Here is a 16,293-nt window from a genome sequence, read left to right as displayed (position 1 = left end):
GAATTACTCTTCCCTGCCTCAGTGGGCCACGTGGTGACTTGCTTTGGTCAATGAACTCTGAGCAAAAGTGCCATGTGTGACTTCTGGTGCAATATTAAGAGCCAGTGTGACTTGCCACATTCTCTTTCCTCTCTTGGACATGAAGGTGGCTGCTTCTTTAGTCTCATTTCCTGAGCAACTTCAGTGAACAGACACCCCTATCTACCTGTACAGACATGTAGCATAACTGAACAGTAAAACCTTGCTCCTTTAAGTCACTGAGATCTTGTCCCTTTTGTTACTGCAGCATATCCTGGCCTATACTGACAGATACACGCATATTTACCTCTTGCTATGGGTCAGGTAACAGATAAACACTGGCATGTGGATCATCACATTTAATTCTTTCAACAGCCTTGGCATTGGACAAGATAGTTATCCTCCTTTTACTGATGCAGCATTGTAGGCACAAAGACATAAAGCAACTTGGCCAAGGTCACGGAGCGGGCATGTGCCGAAGCTAGGCAATCCGCGTCCAGAGCCTGCAATAAAACCACTATGCTCTCCAGAGACGCTGCAGGGTTGCACATGGGGAAGAAGAAAATCACATTTTTTTAAAACTAACCTTTGACCACCTCCCCTCCCACTGTGCTCCCCGTGGGAATAAAGGCAGTAGGTTAAAAAGGTCAATGCCACCACAGGACCAGGAACAGGAATGGCAGGCAGAGTTGCTCTGTCCTTAAACAACGGCCTGATCTTATTTTTAGGGGCAACTCGAAAAAGAAATGGTAAGAGCCTAAGAAATATCGTGGGGAACTGTATTTATTGTTTCAGATCTTTGCTAGTTGACTCAATGTCCTTTAAGACATTGTCCCTGAGCCTGGGAGATGGACGTAAATGAACGTGCTCAGTGCTGGGAGGGGTGCTCCCTGGGAGAACGGGGTGGGGCACTTTGGCTTGGGGGTCAAAGGGCAGGGGATGTCCTCTGAGCATCCTAGTTCCTCCTCAATCACTTGACAGAGCTATGGAACCCAGGGATCTAGCCAAACTTTCTGAAGTTAGTTGTACTTTCAGCCCACCCTCCCCTCCTACATAAAGAAAAGTTGTTTAAAATGGGGCCTCCTTTAAGTTATCCTAAAAAGTCTCTTTTATGTTCCCAAGCAAGACGGGAAACACTAGTATTTTTTTTTTTTTTACTTTCATAAAGAAGCCTAAAATTTCCCTTTGCATAACTTTGTGATTTTTATACATTTGGATCCTACCCACTCAAATCCTTAGTCACTTGGGAGTAAAGGGGACTCGCTTTATCTCCTGTTCACATTTGTGAGAAGTTGCTTCAACAGGAGACCAGAAAAACAAAACACAAACAAACCAACAAACAAAACACAAACCCCCCACACCCCCAAACCTCACAGTGCTGATCCGTGGTTTGCCTACACTGGCGTTGGGATTTGAGATAATCTGAGAACAACTAGAAGGAAAAAAATAACTCCCCAACCCACACTTCAGAAATCTCTATTCAAAGCATTTTCTAAACTGAGGGAAGACTTGGGTGTTTCCCCAAATTATTCTTTTTATAACGAGGTTTTCCTCTAAACTTCGGATTTCAACTGGTGCCATGGGAAGCAATAAAAGCTCCCTTCTTGTAACCTTTGAAAAAAGCCTCTTTCAAAATCAGTGGGTAAAAATATGCATTTCACGAAGTCATAGAAATAATGATCCTTTGCCTAGTGGAGTCTGATTAAACATGTTTTTAGACCCAATCTTAGAGAGTTAATTCATTATCTTAATAGGCAACACAGTGTACAGAGATGAGGAGAACCCTACAATTAATTGTCTTACTAACAATGCCTGGGTAGTCCTTTCATTTAATTGGTCGCCTAATAATATGATTCCTTATTGATTTATTTGCTTACACGAGCAGCTCTAATATATGTAACTTCCCGCGGTCTTATTTGTAATGTAAGAAACACTCAAGGATGGCAGTCTCCAATGACCCGGCGCTGCCAAACGGATGGCTCTCGCATTAAGATGGAAATGACTATTGCACAAGACCCATAATCTTGTGATTTGTTTGCCTTGGAATCAGTGCAGCAAGTACGAGGCAATTTCGGTAGCAAAATGAAAAGGGTGTGCCATTCACCATTAAAGGGCACGCCGCTCATGTGAAGGAGGCCACCTTTTAATGAGTGCATGTGATTGTCGAAGGATAGCAGGGAGCCACTGGAAGCACTTATGCCACCCTCTGTCCTCCAGCCCCTGACGTGATTGGCTCACTCCAGGGCCAGTCAACCTCCCAGGTCACAGGTTAGGGGAGGAGCTTACCCAGAGCAGAGCAGGAGCACCAGTGAAGCCCGCAGTGTTAGGCTGCTCTGCAGGGACTGGTGAGTTACCGAGCCAGCCAAATTCTTGCATATGGTTACAAGAGTGCAGGCGCCTTCAGTCTTTCTAGCTGCTACCCACATACCTTCATTTTCCTGCCCCCAAAATGTATCTGTAACATCCTGTGCTGACAGACAACCCCGCTGGTGTAGGCCTTGAAGGGCTGAAGCAAGCACCCCGGGAGTGTGTGTATGTAGGAAGGTGTCTCAAATACCATTTAGCTGCCCCTAGGATGTAGGTTGCTGTTAAGGTCTATATACATGGGAAAATTGCTGTTTGTGATAAAAGGGTTTCAAAGTATGACACAGCCATAGAGTCCCATTAAAGATGAGAAACGGAGGCTTAGAAGGGTGAAGGTGTGTCCGAAGTCACCCAGTGCGTTACCAGCCTGTGCTCCCCATCACACTAGTGACCAGCAAGTAACACTGGAAACACCCTGAAAGGAGGCATTCCCCCCAATACCAGTGAACACGAATTTCCTTTCCTGTTCCTCCCATCCTTTCCATCCACAGTAGCTGGGCTGCCACTATGGCTGGACCTTAAAATCCTATCTAATAAAACAGTAATATGCAAATTGACCGTACCTTCGCTATGCCCACAGCCAATCAGAGCGAACAAGATGGCGGTTAATTTGTATATGCTGAGGGAGGGAGGAGTGAAGAAAGCAGAAAGCATGGCGGCTGCACGGGTGGGCGGTGGCGCAGCTGTGGAGCACGCGGCCATGGTGGCCTCTGAGGCGGTGGCAGGCAGTGTGAGCGGCGGCGACACGGCCACAGCGGTGGCGGTGGGCGGGGCGCGCAGTGGAGGCGGCAGGCGGGGCATCGTGGGTGGTGTGTGAGGCCGCGGTGGCCTTGGAGGTGGTGGTGGCTGCGGGCGGGGTGTGGTGAGGCGGGTGGTGCGTGGTGGGGTGGGTGGGCGGGTGGGGTGCGCAGCAGCAGCAGCGCGTGGGGCTGAGGAGGCGGCGGCAGCGTGCGTGGCAGGTCGGGGTGATCAGAGGCGGTGGCAGCGCACGGCCACAGAGGCAGCTGCGTCATCGGGTGCAAAGGGTTGGGAGTGCGGGGCGAGGTGGGCTGGGTTGGGTGGGCGGGACGGGCGGGAGGCGCCCCACCTGTTTGGCCCACCCAGCCCCGCCCACCGCAGCGGGAGAGGTGGGGGGGCAGGAGGGAAGCCCGCCAGAAGTCTTGCAGGAAATATTCCTGCAACGGGTCCCTAGTCCTATATAATAAAAGCCTAATATGCTAAATGTCCAGTCGTCTGGTTGGCCGTTCAACTAATCAAAGTGTAATCTCATCTAATAAAAGAGTAATAGGCAAATTGACCATAACTCCCACACACAAGATGGCTGACCCCATGTGGTCAAAGATGGCTGCCCCCATGTGGACACAAGATGGCCGCCACAAGATGGCCAGCGGGGGAGGGCAGTTGGGAGGGACCAGGCCTGCAAGGGAGGGCAGTTGTGGGCAATCAGGCCAGCAGGGGAGGGCAGTTGGGAGGGACCAGGTCTGCAGGGGAGGGCAGTTGCGGGGGACCAGGCCTACAACAGGGGAGGGCAGTTAGGGGTGACCAGGCCTGTAGGGGAGGGCAGTTAGGGGCAAATAGGCTGGCAGAGGAGCAGTTAGGCATCAATAAGGCTGGCAGGGGAGTGGTTAGGGGGTGATCAGGCTGGCAGGCAGAAGCAGTTAGGGGCAATCAGGAAGGCAGGCAGGTGAGCAGTTGGGAGCCAGCAGTTCTGGATTGTGAGAGGAATGTCCGACTGCCTGTTTAGGCCCGATCCCGGTAGGATTGGGCCTAAACGGGCAGTCGGACATTCCTTGAGGGGTCTCAGATTGGAGAGAGTGCAGGCTGGGCTGAGGGACCCCCCCTCCCCCGTGCATGAATTTCGTGCACCGGGCCTCTAGTATACTAATGATATGCTAAGGCCGCTCAATTGTTCGCTATGACATGCACTGACCACCAGGGGGTAGACGCTCTGACCAGTAGGTTAGCTTGCTGCTGGGGTCTGCCTTGTCAGTCCCTGCATTTGGGTGACACATCCTGGGATGAATTGGAGGGGCTCACCAGGCCCCTGCCTTGAAGTTGGACTCCTGGGCTGTCAAGGCAAATAACCGGAAGTTCCCATTGGACGCTCCTGACCATCGGGATGAAGCATCTCAGTGTTTCAGAGAAGATCGCCTTTGAAGATGAGACCGAACATTTATCTAACCTCTCAGCCCCAGGAAAGCAAAACAGATGTCTTTTGTGTGTGGAACTGAACACTGAGGAGCAAGAGGCAGGAGCTGGACACAGACAGACACACTGGTAAGAGGAGCAAGGCTTCCATTTCAGGTGGCAGCGAGCTGAGCCCAGGGGGACACCAGGACCTTGGCAACACTCAAGGCCCTCCAGGGGGCAACTCTCCTTTCTTCCCCAAACACGGGGGCAGCTGAAGGGGAAGCAGGAAGAGCTGAGTGATTTACTCAAGGTTACCTGGTGCCCCATCAATCCTGGGGTAGTGTCCAGGCCGCAGGTGCCTCTCTGGAAAAGGCAAGTCTGGGATTCACCTTCACTTGTATGGAACTGAACTGGCCTTGACCTCAACGCTTTGCTGCCTGGAAATGGGGAAAGCATGCATTAATATGTCCCAGGAAAGAACTTACTGTCTCCCCATAAATCACCATGCCAGGACTCAGTTCCTTTCTCATGCATCTATCCCATAAATTACAGTGGGTGTCTATTTTGGCTTTGCCATCTGGAAAAGCAAGCTAATTTGTAGCTATTTCATCTGTCCTTGGGGGAAGCAGAACCATAAGATGAATGGTTAGCCTCAACTTGATATCTGTTGACAGACGACTCGAGAACGGTTGGAAATGGCAGGGTCTTGGGAAAGCCACATTTGAATACCTTCCTTGAAAAGGGTAATTGGCTTATGCCCTTGAGTAGGTAGGTAAACACTCTGCTGGGCTGGGGTCTGTTGCCCGCACTCCAGAAAGGGTGCGGCCTCTTGCAAAGAATTTGCCTCTGATATGGACCTAAAGCTCTTCTCCTTCGTGATCTGATTATTAATGGGGCTTTAAAGAGCAGAGAGAAGAGACCTGGAAAGCAAAGTAGGAGCTAGGATCTCTCCTTTTAGACATAGATAGGCACGCATTTATGTGTTATAAATACAGGGTGTCCCCAAAACATGTACACACACTTTGACAGCTGATGTAGTTCAATTGATATTTCTTTCTTTCCAGCCAGGCTAAGCTTTGAACAAAGGAAATTCATCCTCAAATGCTACTGGAAGTTTGAAAACGCACTTGAAGTATAAACACTGCCTTTATAATTAAGATTTGTACACATATTTTGGGGATGCAAGGTGTCTCAAAAAATTGTGTCCCCCCAAAATGTATACACACTTTAACAGCTAGTAACTCATTTAATTTACACTCCTTTTCAGGTTTAACTGATTTGAAATAATGGGTGAAGCCAGACTAAGCTTTGAACAAACAAAATTTATCCACTGGACTTTTTTATGGGGACACATAAAAGATAAAGTTTACAGTACAAAACCGGCAACAGTCAATGAATGGAGGGCGCACAAATACTGAACGAAATGATTCTTGATGTTTGCGACTCCACTGCTTCACATTATCAGCAGTGCCTGGACCAGGAAGGTCATCAGTGTGAAAATAGCCATTGACCAAAAAAAAAAAAAAATGTACTCCATTCTGTAGATTCTTTTAAATTTTGAAAATGAACTATATGCTAATAAACACTGATTTTATAATCATTCAAAGTCTGTACACATTTTTTTGGGACACCCTATATACTGTGTCCCAGATTCTGCTAATATATAGAGGAAAAGGTAGAGACCACTTATATTAGGACAAAGTACTTTTATTTTCTAAGGTGGCAGGAACCTATTATGTGAGTTTAACCTAAATTTTAATAGTTTCCCAATTTAGAGCTTATAAAGTGGCTGCCCTTGGACATACAGTTGACCTTTGAACAACACGGGTTTGAACTGCATGGGTCTACGTATATATGGATGTTTTTCAACAAATACTATAAATGTATCTTTCCTTCCTATGATTTTTTAAATAACATTTTCTTTTCTCTAGCTTACTTTACTAGTATTGTAAGAATATATTCTATGATACATATAACATACAGAAAATGTTAATCAACTTCATGTTATTGGTAAGGTTTCCAGTCAACAGTAGGCTATTAGTAGCTCAGTTTGTAGGGAGTCAAAAGTTACATGTGGATTTTTTATTGCGTTGGGGGTCAGCACTCGTAACCCCCACATTGTTCTAAGTTTACCTGTGTACAGACTACAGATTTGACTTATTTGATCATTCTATGCTGATTTAAAAAAAAATCAAAACACAGAAGAGACATGGGGCAGTTGCACCCCAAAATCCAGAGTCCTGGCTTCTTTTGAAAAATCAGAAGGGCTGGCTGCACCAGACCCGCATTTAGCATGGCCACCCCCTTTGGATGGGGCATCGTTTTTCTAGTTCACCCTGGTCCCATCCCCAGCCTGGAAGTGTTCTTCCTGCAGCCACGTAACCCTCTATGGGGTGATCTTAGCTGATGGGGGAGGGACATTTTCAACATAAGCTGGCTCACGTTAGAGAGAAAGCAGGTGGTGAGCACTTCCCAGTGCAGGGTGATTCGTGGGATATCCATCATGGAACTGCACCATCTGGCCTTCATCTTGAAGGCCAATGTCAACATATGTCTCATAAAAACCCAAAGCAAAAACAAACTCCTACTCCGGAGCCCTGGTGCAAAATGTAGATTTTACTGAAGGTCCCCTGGGGCCGATGACGTGAAGTGACATCATATTTCACTCAGCAACACTTCCTGGGGCTGTCAGTCCCTTCATTAGATAGAGCCATTAGCTCTGGACTACTCACATTCCCTCGCCCCAGCACCACTGAGAACCCCACTAGCATGCTGGGAGTGGAGGGGGGGAGGTATGCGCTGGGAGGGGCAGGCCACTTACCCACTACCATTGGGACCACAGAGAGGCGATGTAAAATGCATCCACTCCTGGGGGTGGGGGGTATTTTTAACATAAGCAGTGAGGACACTATATTACTGGGATTGGGACTACATCTAGGAAAACGAAACTAAAAATTATGAAGATTAATTTATCTTGCATTTAACACAATTTAGGTTATAATTGTAACTAGGTGCTAATTCTTAGAATTAACAGAAAATGAACTTAAAAAGGATTTTAAAAAGAATCTGGTATATGTTTTCCACCAAATATGAGCACTCTCATCCTTTATTTCACATTTGACATTCATAATATCATGAAGTCAAGTTTTGCAAAAATATCTGGGGTCCTTAACTATGCCCAAGCACCTCTCTTAATCCCTCAATATCACTCATTGAATTTATTTTAGGATAGCTTTGTGTTTACAGAAAAGTTGCAAAGATAATCCAGAGAGTTTCCATAGACCTTGACCCACTTTGCCCCAAGGTTAAAAGGGCGCAGTGTTAGTGGCATCTACAGCAGATATGGAGGGGATGGGGGTGGGGGGGGGGGGGGGGGGGGGAGAGTGAGTCTTGTTGGGGACACACTACCCTCTTGGTCTCATCCTTCAGGCATGAGTTTCCTGGCGTAGTCAGGGAAGGCTCCCTCGAAGGAGAACGCCACCCCAGCACAGCTCAGGCTAAGGGAAATCCACAGAGAAACCGAACCTCTGAGCCCACCTACAGGCTGCACAGGAGCTCATCTGTGGCTGGGGACTCAGCTACAGGAGGCAAGGAGGCGTCACTGCACGTCTGAATCCCCAGTCCGCCTGGGTTTCTTTCATGGACTGCAATTCTTTTTTTTTTTTTAAAATATATTTTTGTTGATTTCAGAGAGGAAGGGAGAGGGAGAGAGAGATAGAAACATCAATGATCAGCTGCCTCCTGCACGCCCCACACTGGGGATCAAGCCCGCAACCCAAGCATGTGCCCTGACCGGAAATTGAACTGTGACCTCCTGGTTCATAGGTCGATGCTCCACCACTGAGCCACACCAGTTAGGCTATGACTGTAATTCTTAACATGGGAGCAGAATGAGAATAATCAAGATACAGTATGCTGAAGTCCTGCCCCCTCCCCCAAAATATTCCAGGTAAAATACATCAGACTTGTTTATCCAAAGGAGAGGAAAATCCGAGTGCCCGTGAAACCTGAGTGTGTGAAGGAGAGATGGAGGCGCGGAGTGGAGAGCGTGAACGCAGATTTCCCTGTGAATTTAAATGCACACGGCACGGCCAGATACAATTCGCTGTGGGTCTGGAACCCTGTGGTGTGGGGGAGCAGCCACTTGGTGGTGGATCTGACTGATCATAAATGCCAGAAGGCTTGGGGCCGGATGCAGAGCCTCGAGTCTGGAAGGCTTGCTGGCCTGGGGGCTGGGAGATGCCGATTCTTTGGCATGTCACTCCGATAGGCACTGCGCTGTCCGCTGGCCGAGAAAAGGCCGCCCGGGCTGCGTGAGGCGTGGGCCCTCCGCTCTCTGCCACCTTCACAAGGAACAGGTGAGTTTCTCTGCCCGCAGTCGCCAGACGTGGGCCTTTTCAATGCATCTCATTTCCCCCCACTACTCCAAGTCCAATAACTTGTCCTGGGAACTGTGTTTATCCCAGAAATGCTAATGCCTTCATAACTCAGTGTGAAGTGCTCTGGGCAATTTCTGTATTATTAAGAATTCTATGAAGGATACAAAAAGGAAATGCTTTCTTATTTTGGAGAAAGGAGAGGAACGAAGCTTTTTAAAAATACATGTTTTCCACCAGGAAAGCAGTTCATTTAAGCTTTCAATGTCGCCCTTTGGACAAGGCACAGGTCTCCGGAGTGGCCCTGGCCGGTGAATTTCAGCTTCTCATCACAGCCCCTCTGAGTCACGCTGGCTCGTAGGCACAGGAGTGAGGGGAGGTCTGTGGTTTTGTGAACTGGGTTGAGGACCAGGGCCCTGGGTTTTGGAGGGGCGGGGCGGGGCGGGGCGGGGCGGGACACTGTTTCTGGCAGCTGAGCTGTGATTCACGAACTCAGCAGGCAACATAGAAGTTAGGATCCAAAAAGTGGACCAGGAGGCTCGGCATCTTTCTTGCTCCTGCCACTTCCCTGAAATCAGTGAGTCCAACTTTTTTTGTTTAAAGCCTGGGAATCCACTTTATGAGAGAAGCCCATGGCCCGGGAAACCTACGGAAACTGTGTGGCTGCTCTGGTTGGAAATCCTGGCGGGTGGTGGGGTCCTGTGCACCCAGACCTTCCCTACATCATTACCATCTCCCAAGGGGGTGCTCCAGGGACCCTTGGGGATCCAGGGAACCCAGTTTGGCAATCATTGCCTAAAATGCTTTAAGAAGAAAACCTATGCGAAACATTTCTACAAGTAAGAGTAAAGCCCCTTAGACATCTTTTTGTTATTATCAGTTTCAAAGCTTCCCTCGCTCCGCTGAACATGCCAGGTAGTTGGAATATGATGACGGCGATAAAATCTTTGATCGATAAAGGAAAACCGACAGCCTTGGGAAGATAAAGTCAATTAGGAAAAGTTGTACAGTTACAAGGTGGGCGCAAACCTGTCTGTGAACCACAGCCTTCCACTGCACCCACCCCACCCCCACCCCTCTGGTTTCCTGCCACCTTCCCCCTCCCACCCCGTGCTCACCCCTCTGGCCACCACCATCCCTCACTTCGCCCAGAAGGGCCTTCCCAATGCCCAGGCCTCAGGAAGCATTTCCCAGATGAAGATGCTGGCCCCACCAGAGTGACCCTGAGCACAGGCTGGGCTGGGCCAAAGCCATCGTCTCTGGGGACGATCTGGTGCGGGTGATGGTGGTGGGGTCCGAGAATCGGGGGTCAACTTGCTGCAGGTGAGAAGGCACACGTGTTGCTCCATATTGGTTTAATTGGGTGGTCTCAGGGGAGCTTCGATATAAGGCAAGACAATTCTATTTCTGTGTTTGACAGCCTGGGAGAAGGTCAGCTCAAGATAGATTTATTTGGTTCTGCTCGTGGGAAGTTTCTGTAGAGAACACGTTGGACAGGTGGCTGTGAAAAATGGGTCTTGGGCTCAGTGGGGGGTGGGAAGTTTAAGTTCTGCAACTCAGAAGTGAAAAAAACAAAAACAAAACAAAACAAAAAAACCACAGAAAGAAAGAAAAAAATGCCCTTATCTGGCTCTGGAGGCCTGCACTCCACTGGTGTCATGCAGGGGTGAACTCAGTCTGATTTGGGTTAATGTTCTCTCCACATGCACCCATGCAAACACATACTCAAACACACATATATACACATATGTGTGGGACAACCTAGACCCAAGTGCATACATATATCATGTGCCTAACCCTCCGGGGGCTTGAGGGGACCTGCCTTCCAGGGCCCAGGCAATGCTGCTTAGCGCCCGGCCGCCTGGCCTGTCGGGGAGCGTGGCGGTCAGTGCGTCTGGCCCAGTTGGAAACACTGGCTCTCTCCATACCTGCTGGGCCTCCAAAGAAATCCATGAATATTTCAGGGATTTTTTTTTCCCCCCGGTGGAAGATTTTCACTTTCCTTACGGGCTGGAGTTTTTAGGAACCCGTTCTCATCACAAAATCAGGCGCAGGAACTATTTATCATACATATGAGCATCAACATGAATAAAACACCCCTTAGGTACTGCTAACACCTCTTTGGCCTCCTCACTCCTGGGCTGCTATTAAACTTTCATGCATAGAAAGTGCACTGCGTTTCACAGAGTGAATGGTGATGCCAGAGTCGCATCAGGCTGGCATGCCTGGGGGTTTAAATCCACGCAGGTTGTCGGTTATACCATGAGGAGGTGCCCTAATCGCCATTAAAAGGCATTTATGTATGTATGTATGTATGTATGTATTGTTATTTCTCACAAGAGAATATTTTTCCCATTGCTTTTCAGAGAGAGTGGAAGGGAGGAAGCGGGGAAGCAGGGGAGGAGAGAGAGAGAAAACATTGATGTGGGAAAGACACATCAACTGGTTGCTTCCTGTACATGCCCCAACCGAGAGTGGATACCTGCCCTTGACTGTGAATCAAACCTGCGACCCTTTGGTGCAGGGGCCGAGGGCCAGCGGCCCGCACAGTGCTCTAACCACTGAGACCACCGGCCACGGCAAAAGGCATTTTAAAATATTGTCTATGAAAAATCTCACACCAAAAACCATCAGCGCTGAAGAGGGCCTGGTGATTCACTGGCCTATTTATTTTCAGAGATGAGCAAATCCAGGGTCAGGTAGCGGAATGGCTGAGGCCTAGGCCCCCTTGTGGCACAGCTGGGTCTAGCATGCTGGTGCCTGGCCTCCCTGCCCAGTCTCTCATCCCATCTCCCCTCGTCCTGGGTGACACGTGGGTGCACAGAAGTAACAGCTAATACGCCATTTGTATCTGCTTCCCCTGAGCTGTTCCATTTGTCTGATGTATGTGGCATTTGTATTCCATCTTGTGTGGCCTTGTCCTGTCCCCTGGGTCTCCCTCGGTGCCACGGTCTCCTCCCTCCCTGTGCAGCCGCAGGAGCATGCATGCTGCTCATGCCGTGAGCCTTGTCTGCCAAGATCTCCCCGTCCAAGCCTCTCCTGCTGCCACCTAAGTGGGGGCCCCGAAGAGAAGCAAGGGATTGGAATGGCAGAGGGAATGTGCAATGAAATGTTTAGCTCGGGGATGGAGCTAGGAGACAGATAGGCTAAGAAGGTGCAGAATGCCTGTGAGGCGCAGGGAAAGAACTTGTGGCTTCTCCCTTTTCCTCTTTCTGTTTCTCAAATAGGTCACAGGCTCCGAGCTGGGAGCCTCGGGGCAGGGCGGGAGTTGGAGTTGCCTGCCATCATTTCTCTTTTTGGCTTGGTTTGTCAACATTGAAAATCAAAGTGGTGGATGGGTTTGGGGATGGAGGGAGCGCCTCGGAGAGAGACCTGAAGACAGAAGAGAGACAGTCTTTGAATATAAAAGGACTTGCGCCCAGTTGGCGTGGCTCAGTGGTTGAGTGTTGACCTATGAACCAGGAGGTCACGGCTTGCACATGCCCGGGGTTGTGGGCTAGATCCCCAGGGGGTGGGTGGGGGGAATGCAGGAGGCAGCCGATCAATGCTTCTCTCTCATCATTGATGTTTCTATCTCTCTCTCCCTCTCCCTTCCTCTCTAAAATCAATAAAAAATATATATATATATTTTAAAAACTGACTTGCTTGGGCCAGAAACAGAAGAGCATTCTGGGAGTCAAGGAAACCAGCGCCCTGCTTCCCGGAGGGGTGCAGAGCATGCCAGGGGCAGGGTGAGGTGCTCCCAGCCTCACCGTGATCCCCCAGCTTCCATGCGTGGAGTGGGAGCAGCAGCCCCAGACCTGAAGGGACCAGTAGACTGGGACATGTGTGTCTCCATGGCAACCAGTGGGATCTGATGACTCAGAGCTCGTACATGCTGTGAGTCCTCCCCGGGGGAAGCCTGGGGGATGGGGGACCCTCCAGCACCTTGGTGCTAGGAAAAGACACTCCAGGGTGAGACTAGGGGAGCTCCGAGATTCAGTGAAGTTGATTTTCCTGCCTATACGACGGCATGAAATAGTCACGGCTGAAATTAAGCTGCTTGGAAGAAAATAGAGATTTGATCCTATTACACACCTGAGTCTGTGGCCTGTGATTCATTCATTCCCAGAAACAAAAATCCATATCTTGTCCACGTGTCATCCAGAGTGTACTGAATGGCCAGGTGACTGCATGTATGTTATCTATTGTCATGTGAGAGGTTCTGCATGTGTCCGGAGGGCCCATCTCCATCAATACCCATTTCGTTTCTTCTCTTCCTGGCTATTTACAAACACCAAGTTTTTAAAAACACCGAGGATCACAGCAACTGTACACATCAGAGGTACAGATGCGCAGGTAAGCCTTTTATTTTATATATTTATTTAGTTATAAAATATATTTTATTGACTTCAGAGAGGAAGGGAGAGAGAGGGAGAGAAACAGAAACATCAATGATGAGAAAGATCACTGATCTGCTGCCTCCTGCACGGCCCACACTGGGGATCGAGCCGGCAACCTGGGCATGTGCCCTGACCAGGAATCGAACCATGACCTCCTGGGTCATAGGTTAACACTCAACCACTGAGATACACCAGCTGGGCCTTTGGGACAGGTCAGCCTTTAGAAGAGCCTTCCATGGCTAGGATCCTGCTCAGGTTTAAGGAAGGCATCAGCAGCAAGAAGCTGTATCACCTTTGCCGCCAACAAGGCCTTCCGGGCGTAAACAGGTCTCGATGGTTTGTTCCTCCGAGGATGGGAAGTAAAGCTGTGTTTGCCTGGGACGGCCCCCGCAGCCACCTCATGGAGGAGAACAAAGCGGAGATGGTGAAACTCATGACTATCCAGAGAGCAGAGAGCGGGATCGTGCTTAACGAATGAAGTTCATCAACAAAAACTCACTGGTGGAGGGAAGGGGCTCCTGAGTGAGTCAGGGTGGGAGTCCGCGTTGACATTTTCACGTGTTTACAAAACTCGTGTTGGAGGAGGCCTGTGTGCAAGGGTGGCGATAACCGGGTTCGATGGCCATTCCCCGACACAGATTTGCATCACCATTACAGATCTCCCAAGCGCACAGCCTTTCAAAGTTAGCCACTACCCTCACTGCCACGTGCGGATGCCCACGACTATGAGTTTCTTTCTATGGCACACTTTCATCCACTCTCTAAAACGCGGTTGGTAGTGTACATTTGCCGCGGAAAGTCAATACTGATAACCCGAACTGTGATGTAGTAACCTGACCCCCCAGCCGGAGGGTGATTTCAGCCAAACATTCTGCAACCTCGCTTCCTCCCTTTCTCTAACTTCCACGGAAAACACTGGTTCAAAGACAGGACAGAGCCAACTTCATCCCCGGGCGGCCTCTGACTGAGGGTGAGGGTCCCAGTCCTCAGTTCAAAGCCAGGTGCTCGGCTGGCGTCGCCCTTGCCTTGTTCCCGGCACTGACCATGTTTGTCACTTCAGGCAAAAGGCTCGAGTAGAGACAGCGCAGTGCTTCCAACGGAAAGGGCCATTTTAATTTCTCAGCATCACAATGCTCACCTTTCACTGTATGGCTTGGCCTGGTTCAGAAAGTCTAAACCAGGGGTCCTCAAACTTTTTAAACAGGGGGCCAGTTCACTGTCCCTCAGACAGTTGGAGGGCCGGACTATAGCTTTAAAAAAAAAAAAACAACTATGAACAAATTCCTATGCACATTGCACATACCTTATTTTGAAGTAAAAAAACAAAACGGCAAAAACACCCGGCGGGCCGGATAAATGTCCTCGGCGGGCCGCATGTGGCCCGCGGGCCGTAGTTTGAGGACGCCTGGTCTAAACTTACTTTTTTGCTGGTTTGTTTTCTAATTTTTAAAAAATATATTTTTATTGATATCAGAGAGGAAGGGAGAGGGAGAGAGAGATAGAGACATCAATGATTGAGAATCACTGATTGGCTGCCTCCCGCATGCCCCTTACTGGGGATGGAGCCCACAACCTGGGCATGTGCCCTGACTGGGAATCGAACTGTGACCTCCTGGTTCATAGGTCGATGCTCAACCACTGAGCCACACCAGCTGGGCAATGATGGAGCTTTTTAAATGAGATGAAGCTCCCTTCTTCTGAAAGGCCTATTAAATACCAACTTAACCCAAAGGGAGAAGGAAATGAAGCCACGAAACTTTTAGCTCCATCAGAAAAATGGTTCATGGGTTCACACTCAACCACTGCGCCACGCCAGGTGGGCGCTTTTCTCTGTTTTTATGGACAGTTTTCACTTTGGCTCTGGAAAGAGACTGCGAATGAGCTGATTCGACCCAAGACATGATTCTGAAGGGTGTGGGGACATAAATGCCACGAGGGTGACATTTCTCTTTAAATATCAAGCTGGACACACCGGGTGCGAAGGCATTTGCCTAATGCCGACACGGGCGCCTATGTAAATGTTAGCGTCCCTGCTGGCCAGCGCATCGGGGGCATCCTCAGACCCCGGCCCCTCGAGCCTGCCCTTCATTTCCATTTCTCCTAATGCCGCTTCGAGAAGACGGCCACTTCTGTGCGCTGGGCCCTGCCCTCGGCATTGATCGGCGCACGTGACCTTGCGACTGGACACACATCAGCTCACCTGGGCTCACCGTTGGCTGTGAGTGAGTGGGGCGCCCCGGAAAGGCTCTTTCCTTTTTTTTTTTTTTTTGTTCTCCTTCCTCCACCAGCGCAGCCACTGCATGCGTCTCGGCTCCAGCCTCTCACGCGCCTCTTCCCCACAGAACGGTCAGGGGAATCGAGCTGAAGCAATGGACCGCTTGCTTTCAGGCGCTGGAATCATTTGGTTCTGCTCCTTCCCTTTCAGAATACGTTACTGTTCATCTTGAGGTGACACCGGTTAAGCAGGTGTTAAATCAAAACCACCTTTGGTTTTAGTGCAAAAGAATTGAGGTCTGGGGGGAGCTTTGGAGGGAGATCTCGTGTTGTTACCACTTCGGGTCAGTTCCAATCTCTGCCCATCACAGAAACCGGGGAAATTCCGCAGGGAGGGAGGGAGGCACATCTCAGCCAAACTGCTTAGATCTTGCCCGGGCTCTTCCGAGCCTCCTCCTCGGCGCCATGGCTGAGCTCCGGCTCAGGAAGGGGAACTCCATTTGGCTTGTTCTGTGCCGGTGGTTGTCCTATAAGCTGCTGCTCTTTATGGCGATGTCCACGGGATGGGTGTGCGTTCCCACCGCCCCTCTGCTCCCCCCAGTTCCCGGGTGCCTGCATCCCGCACACCACCATTCCCAGGGCTGTATCCCGCAGACCTGGTGCCCATTTTTCTCGCTCATGCTGCCATTCCCTCCTGCTCCTGCCTCTGACTTCTGTCCTGGTGTTTCATTCCAATCCGTCTGGGTATGTCTGTCTCCTCCACCAGGCTGTGGCCACTGGTGGGAAGAAACCAGGTGAACCGTGCCACC

Source organism: Eptesicus fuscus, chromosome 9 (assembly GCF_027574615.1).
Source record: "Eptesicus fuscus isolate TK198812 chromosome 9, DD_ASM_mEF_20220401, whole genome shotgun sequence".
NCBI lineage: Eukaryota > Metazoa > Chordata > Mammalia > Chiroptera > Vespertilionidae > Eptesicus > Eptesicus fuscus.
Note: the sequence above shows the minus strand (reverse complement) of the source record.